Genomic DNA, 8,634 nt, shown 5'->3' on the forward strand with positions numbered 1-8,634 from the left:
AGCCATTATTAGTCTCAAAGTGGGTTCCTCGTCATCGAATTTGAACAACACAGAATATATTCATACTATTAAGAAGTATAAGTAAAAGCCTTTTATTTTAAAAATTGGCGAAAGAATTATATTTTCAAATTCTGACAGTTGGTGAGACTCAACCAGGATGATACATTGGTAAATGGCAATAGAAGAAAACATGAACAACAGCAGAAATAAGTAGGCCTATATATGCACAACTGTAGTAGTAACGAAAGTAGTGTAAAGATTACGATTATGCTATACAACCATGTCAGGTAATTTTGATAAATGGGTAGAAAGAGGATCTCATCTTGGGTTAAAAGACAGTCAACTACAAGAATTTGTTAAACAACAAGAACTAGAAAGAGAAGAGCACAGACAGAGAAGAGAGGAAGAAAGACTAAAAGGATAAAATGAAAGCGAAAGAATGAAAGAAGAAAATGAGAGAAAGGAGAAACTGGAAATAGAGAGAGTGAAATTACAAATAGAGAAAGAAGAAAAAGAGAGAGAAGAGAGAGACTAGAAAAAGAGAGAATAAGAACACAAACTGAGATTGCAAAACTCAACCAACTAAAGGAAGAAGGACCCAAAAATGGTTATGGAGTAAGGGCCAGCTGACCCAAGCTGCCCAAATTTGATGAACATAGAGATGACATAGATGCTTTCCTGAAAGAGGTGAAAGATTTGCTCAAAGTCAGTACATGCAGGCATGATGTCAGAAGATAACATGGATTGTGACAAATTAAAAGTAGCTTTACTGAAACTATATGAACTTACTCAAGATGGTTTCTGCTGGAAGATCAGAGAAGTCAAACCTGAAACTAAAGAAACTGTATTTCAGTTTGTGGCACATCTATGATGATATTTCCCCAGTTGGATTGACATGGCAAAGTCTGAAAATAGTTTAGGGGGACTGGCAGATCTATCAATATGAGAGCAGTTCATGACCATGTGTTCAACTGACATGTTGCTGTTCCTAAAGGAGAGAGCACCAAAAGATGTAGAGGAGATGATCAAGCTGGTAGAACAGTATATAGAAGCCCATATAGATAGTATAACAGGCAAGTCCAATAATATCCAGTTAAATTCAAAACCAGTGATGGTTGACCTGAAGTGAGAGTCTACCAAAGGTGACAGGAGGTTAATAGACAGAAGAGCGAAGAGATATATGTTTGTTATAAAATGGGACACATTGCAAAGGAGTGCAAGTCTATTACCAGCAAACAACAGCAGAAACCTCAACATAAAGCAGCTGGAGCTATTTACAAAGACAGTGCTGGTAAGAAACAAGAAAAGAGTGACTGGCATTATAGATGCTGCTGCCAGAAGAAAGAGAATCAAGACTATCTGTCAAATTCAATACAAGAAAAGATGATTGATCAGTGCATGACTAATGGTTGGCTCAAGTTAGCAAACAGATCAACAGTGCCAATAATGATGGGAGCATATGATAAATATCAAGAGGTGCCAATAAATCATAATATGCCAATATGTGAAGGCTATGATGGAGACAAGAAAATGAAGGTTCTACGAGACACTGGGTGCAGTAGTGCAGCAGTGAGAACCAGTCTAGTATCCAATGATCAGATGACAGGCAAGGAACTGAAGGAAGCACAGAAGAAAGACTCTTCACTGCAGAAACTTTGGGGCAATGTCTGGGAGAAAGTCTAGCACAAAACAAAGGGGAAAAAATACTTATAGAATAGAGGACAGGAAGGGAGTTCCATACCGAATCTATCAAGGCAATTATACTGTAGAAGTTAAACTGATCATAGTACGAACATAATACCGGACTCAAGTGATGAAGTTGGCTCATGAATAAATTGTAGGAGGACACCTAGGAACAAAGAAAATGGCAGACAGAATCACTAGTAATTTCCATTGGCCGGGAGTAATTGGAGATGCGAGTAGATTCTGCATGTCATGAGGGAAGGTAGCCAAAGTGCCATTGGGGGAGATGCCTCTCATAGAAGAGATGATCAGCAAAGTAACTGTGGACTTGATTGGGCCACTAGCACCTGTGTCTGACAAGGGCAACTGTTATGTGCTGACAGTAGTCGACTATGCTACACGTTATCCGGAAGCAATAGCATTGGCGAAGATAAAAACAGAAAGAATAGCAGAAGCCCTCCTGGAGATATTTTGCAGAGTAGGCTTTCCGAGAGAAATCCTGATTGACAGAGGGACCAAGTTTACTTCTGAACTGATGTAGGAAGTGTGCAGACTCATCAGTACTCAGCAGCTCTACCCATACAATCCTAAATGTAATGGATTTTGTGAGAGAGTCAATGGAGTTTTAAAGGGCGTGCTAAAGAAGCTGTGCTAAGAGAGACCACATGACTGGGACAGGTAATTGCAGGCAGTATTATTCACTTATCGAGAAGTCCCTCAAGCAAGTACAGGATTTTCACCCTTCGTGTTACTGTATAGAAGAACAATATGAGGTCTGATGCAAATATTGAAAGAGCTATGGATAGGAGAAGAAGTAAGGAACAGATAACAGTATGTGCTAGACCTCAGAAACCAACTGGAGGAGACCTGTCAAATTGCTCAACAGAGTTTGTATGCAGCTCAAGGCAGTCAGAAGTATTTCTATGACAAGAAGGCCAAGGATTGACATTTTAAAGTTGGACAAAAGTTCTTAGTTGTGCTGCCCACATTCCACAACAAACTCACCCTGCAATGGAAAGGACCTTTTCAAGTACAGGAAGTACTCAACAGAATGGACTACAAGATGAATATGAACAGGAAGACCAAGATATACCATGCCAATCTGTTGAAGAAGTATTTTGGGAGAGAAGAAGACCTAACGGGTGCAGCTATTGAAACAGAGATGGATGTTGCAGATGTGGCCATCATAGATGCAGAATCAGAAGACAGTAACTTGTCTTAGAAGATGAGGACCTACTAGACCTAAAACCACTAGGTGGAGGTGAGACATACAAAGATATCAACATGAAGGAATAACTGACTGGCAAGCAGAAAAAAGCATTACAAGACCTACTGTGCCAATATGCAGATATCTTCACAGATAAATACCAGAAAAGACAGACCTTGTGCAACAGAAAATTGAAACCACAGCCAGGATCCAATCAAAGCAAAGTCCTATCAGATGACTTATAGAATGAGAGACCATATAAAGCAGGAAGTTAATGCAAGGTTGGAAGCTGGAATCATCAAGCCTTCATATTCAGCCTACTGTTCACCAGTTGTAATCATGAAGAAGAGGGATGGATTAAACCATTTCTGCATAGAATTCTGAAAGCTGAACCTCATGACAAAGTTTGACTCTGAACCTATGGGCAACCCAGAGGCTATCATGGCAAAACTAGGTGAGGCCAAGTTCTTTTCAAAGATTGACCTCAGTAAAGGTTATTGGCAAATCCTGATGGAGATGGGATCTGAAGAGAAGACAGCATTTGTGACACCAGATGGATGTTACCAATTTAAACAGATGGCATTTGGGTTAGTCAACTCAACAGCAGCATTCAACCACATGTTGAGGAGGATGCTGTGCAACACCACTAACATTGAGTACTATGTGGAAGACATTCTGACACACAGACCATCTGAAGAGACTTAGAAAACTGTTTCAGAAGTGAGGGCAGCAGGCCTCTCCATCAGACCATCCAAGTGCTACATCAGATATTTTGTGCTGGAGTTTGTTGGACATATAGATAACCATGGAAAAGGAAAAGATAATTCGCATACAAGATGCAACATTTCTGATGACCAAGCAGTAAGCCTGATTCTTCCTGAGGTTAGTAGGATACTACAGGAAATTCATCCCAAATTATGTTGAAATTACTGCACCATTGACTGACATAACCAAGAATGACTTGCCCAACAAGGTGAAGTGGAAATAACCACACCAGGTGGCATTCCAGAAATTAAAGAACATGTTGGGAAGCTCACCAATTCTTAGAAAGCCAGACTTAAACAAATCATTCATTGTTCAGTCTGACGCTTCAAACATTGGAATTGGGGCAGTACTCTTACAAGAACATGAAGATGGACTGTTTTCAGTAATGTATATAAGTAAAAAGCTGTTAAATAGTGAGAAGAACTACTCTGTGATTGAACGAGTGTTTGGAAGTTCCAGAACTATCTATAGAGGAAGGAGTTCATCATCTAAACATACCATCAACCACTTGCATATATTCAGAGGTGCAAGATCAACAGTGCAAGGATTATGAGGTGGGCATTGTACCTTCAAAACTACAAGCTCTGCATTGAAGCTATCAAAGGGACTGCAAATGTATGAGCAGGCTTTGTGTATGAACTAAGAACAGTCTTTGTATATGTAAAAAAAAATATTGTAAATATTTATCTTGTAGAGGGGTTTATGTCATGATATAAATGACTATTTAGTTTAGATATTAGTGATTAATTTATTTTTGTGAGTGAATATTTTATTATTGTTTAGTTTTTGTTATAATAAGAGTTAAAAGCAGATGATTGTAAGAAGCTGTGTTTATAAGCCATTGATGTTGAGACTATAGAAGGTGGGCAGATGATTAAGTAATAAAGATATAAGTAGTGTGAAATGAGCGGAAACAGCAGACAGACAATAGCAGAAGAGAGTGAAGTTACAGGCAAGGAAAAGTTTGGCATGAAGTTAACTACTGTAGAAGTGATAGGCCTAATGATTAACATAGTTCTAACATTTAAAATGTTAGAGTAAGACTAACAGTAGAAAAAGAGATAATAAGAAAATTTATTCCATCAAAACTTGGTTCTAAAGTAACTGAATCAGCCTGAGTGTACTTTGACAAAAGAAACAGAGGATTTTAAAAAAAAAAGAAGATCAAGCGATTATGGTAACTTGTGCTACAATTATAAGCAAATCACACACAGAATACTAGCGCGATAGTAATAGAAAAGATAGTTCGGCTTGTCAACTGAAAATCTAAAGTAATTGAATAAACCTAAGTGGACTTTTGACAAGAAGAACAGAATTATATATATAGTGTCTATGATATACCTATAATCTCTATTGTGTGAAGAATTTGTTGTACATACGTATAACTTGTCCTGAATATATATATTATTTTAAAAACAAGTGAAGTGTGTGTTGTTCATTTATCATTGAATTTATCACCAACAAGTAGAATTGTAAGTCCAACAACAACACAGAATAATAATGGCTGGAGACGGCTTGAATGGGTAATGAATGATGACAAAACCTTGTCGAAACTTTGTACATTTGCTGTTATATTAAAGTTTTCTTCATTACCCATTCAAGCCATCTCCAGCCATTATTAGTCTCAAAGTGGGTTCCTCGTCATCGAATTTGAACAACACAGTATATATTTATACTATTAAGTATAAGCAAAAGCCTTTTATTTTGACAATTGGTGAAAGAATTATATTTTTAAATTCTGACACTGGCTAGGCACTACTCACCACAAAGCAGGATCCAGATCAAAACATGGGATAGGCCCCTGAAAAGATAAATAAGGAAAAAAGAAAACTTAGCCAGTTCAAGCCATTCTGAGATCTGATGAATGACAACAGATGAAAGATGATAACCTGAAGAAGAAGAAACAGCAACAGATTGTGAGAGATGAAAGTATGCAGAGTGGTCCACATGCCCGCTTGAAGAATTTCCTCCAGCGGACAATGCAAAGGAGATTCCAGGGAAAAAGTAAAGTGTCTAATCTGATGAGAACACACCTGGAATAATTAACGAGAAGAAGAAGACAAGGAAGAATAAGCCAATTGGATTAAAAGCCAAACCCAATTGGTAAGGGTGGAAGGAGATAGATCAAGAACAGAGGATAATTGCCAAGGGATGAAGAGATGGGTACGGTTATGATGGAAGAAAGCCGTGTGTGTGATATAGCAATGAAGAGCATGAATAGAACATAGAAGTATATCCAGATCAGACCAGGAATAGAGGTGGGAAATAAAAGGAAGGAACATGATTGAGGAGGAGGTTTTACCCTCCCTATCTGCTGAAGTCTTGGGAAGGAAGGATTGATCCAGGTAAAGGAAAAGATAGGAGGAATGATACAATACAGAAAATGTGAAATGTCGATGGCAAACGAATCTGACTGATGATGTCCACAGGTGATAAGGAGGAGGAAATACACTTTAAGAGATAAATGAAACATGGAACAAGAAGACAAAGGTTCAAATGGAGGTAAAGCAATGCAATGAAGCACTACATTGATATCCCAATCAGGAAGAGTTGCACGTTGTGGAGGGTGACTAATCTGGAAGGAATGTAACAGGAGGAACAAGGTATGGGAGGAAAAACTTTACACTATGAGGAAAAACGAAAGGTGTGGGATAATGCAGCCTGATGACTTGCAATCGAGTACAGTAGAGGCATTTAGGTTCTTTAGTAATAAATATTAATAACAACATTCCTTTTTGCAAAGTGTGCCGAAGAAACATCAGAGTTATGATGAAAAAGTAGATTTTAGATGAAGATGTTGTAATTCTAAAAACTATTCATATAAAAATGCTATATATTCTTGTATAAGACCCTTGTGGCCTCTTTTAGAATAATAAAATGTATACATTCCTTTGGTCTCTTGATAGCAAAGACACTGACTCATACTGAAAAGAAGTAAAGAAAACAATTAGAATAATACTGGTAATTAACACAGCAATACAGTCATATTCAACACTTGCAGAGCTTGAAACTAACCTTATTGGCCAATGGCAAATGTTTACGAGTTCCTTTAAGGTACTGGCTGAGTGCCAGCCAAAGCAGGCAAAAGAAAAACAAAAGCAACTGTTTTAAGACCAGCATTAGCATTTACTTACAATTGAATTTGCATATTCTGCTGACCTAGCTTACATATTTATTAACAGATTGCAAGTCTCCCTTTTATTCCTCTTAAAATGTTTATTTGCCACTTTCTAAATTCTTTAGAGCTGTTGATTGTAATCCTCATAAGTTGTTCAGTGGTGTTTATTTCCAAATCAAAGTACCAATCACTTTTTATTCTCTTCATGGTGCTGAATTCCCTCTCATATCATTCAGTAAATAGTGTGTAAATGTAGCAGAAATGCACTACTTTCAGTGTTCTTAAAATATCTAATACTAGCATCGTCTTGGGTATACACTGCCACACAAACAATGGATGAATGCTAGCAAAGAGATGGCCAGACAACTTGATGACTTTGTAGTGAAATAAAAAAGTCAAGAACTTCAATTTTCCATAACTAGTATAATTATATCCATGCTGTTATTGCATGTATTTAAGACATTCTGTGAATGGATGTCTGAAGATCATAAACATGTGCTAATCCTTTTACACTGATAAAGGCTATATACTGCAACCTTTGTTCATAAGACTGAAGCTAGCATATATATATTTCTGTATCAACTTTTCAGAAGGTAGCCCATTCAAACAGGTAATTTTGAAATCTGTACAACTGACTTTACTTAAGACTGAGTGTAGACTATTGGTTGAAATATGTAACTTGTGGACTTTTGAGATACCATATTTAAGTTAAGTATTTCCATAATTCTGTCTCTGGATTTTGTCTCTTAATTTCTTTGGTTCTTGATTTTTCTCTTGGCTACTATTTGTTGTTTTCTAGTTCTCAACCAAAGTAGTCTGACGAGACAAAAAATAATGCCCAGCCAGTTCAGATGACATAACACTGTGCTGTTAAATTTTTTTTCTGCTTCAAACTGCACTTGTGCCTGTTTGTTTTCATCTACTGTTTGTGTTCAATTTATTCCTCACCTTAACAGTCTTAAACCTGCATTTTGTGACATCAGTGTACTTGAATACTACATTTTCACCCTTCCAACTCATTTATGGAAAACTGGATGTCACATCAACAATTCTGTAAACTGTGTAAAAATCAGTAGTGGGATGCTAAACTTGTTCTATGCCATAAATATGAGTATTTTAGTCAGGTCAATACTTCTGATCAAATATGCTTGTTGCTGTAAAATTTATGTTAATATGGTCACCTCTTAAAGCATTTGTTCAAAGCATAAGTTATGGGTCTGGTTAATAATAATATGTCTATATCACCTGTCAGAACTGCTTTAGTTTTCACAATTTATTGAGCGTCCCTTCAATTATCTGACACAACACCAAAATCCACTTTCTTGGGACCTTCCTCATACTGCATGCAAAGAAGTATAGTCAGTGCATTTTTTAGTCTGACCAAGGAACTGGGCACAGTGATAACATTTCACTGAAACAAAAAGTAGACTTTGCTGAATTCTATGAAAACATTTTGTAGTAGAGACACATAAAAACAAACTTTAATACCATGAGTTTTCTAAGAGCTTCACATACTGTTGCCCTGTCATTAGCAGACTTATGCATAAGCCATACAAAAGTTTCTTCACTGAAACCAATCTGTTGGCAAATATGACTAGACAGCTGACATGAATTATTTCCAGGAAACAACAATTTTTTAATATTTCAAACCCTTTCTGGAGTATGTGGTGCCAAAAGATCACACAAATCTTTTATGTTTTAACAGTAAATGTACCAAATTTAATTCCATGAAACTTGAAAGAAATTTTTTAAGTAGTATATTTAGTTTTTCTGTGAAAAAGAAAAACAAATTATAAAATTTCATTGAATATACCTATCAATTTTTACATGCTAACATTTTCCATACCATTAAGCTTATTTC

At 36.7% G+C, this 8,634-nt stretch overlaps 1 protein-coding gene across 3 annotated transcripts in view; it reads right to left on the reverse strand.

Annotated features, from left to right (window-relative positions):
- LOC106460360 (G-protein coupled receptor 143-like) overlaps positions 1 to 8,634 on the reverse strand; it is a 122,788-nt gene that overhangs the window by 83,314 nt on the left and 30,840 nt on the right. Inside the window, exon 2 of one of the 3 annotated variants that reach the window (XM_022387064.1) lies at positions 5,419 to 5,456. The exons of the other annotated variants lie outside the window; for them this stretch is intronic. The gene's annotated coding sequence lies outside the window, so the exon portion shown is untranslated. The remainder of the gene's footprint in view (positions 1 to 5,418; positions 5,457 to 8,634) is intronic. 3 annotated transcript variants of the gene reach the window in all.

This window comes from Limulus polyphemus, unplaced genomic scaffold, assembly GCF_000517525.1.
Source record: "Limulus polyphemus unplaced genomic scaffold, Limulus_polyphemus-2.1.2 Scaffold759, whole genome shotgun sequence".
Classification (NCBI taxonomy): Eukaryota; Metazoa; Arthropoda; class Merostomata; order Xiphosura; family Limulidae; genus Limulus; species Limulus polyphemus.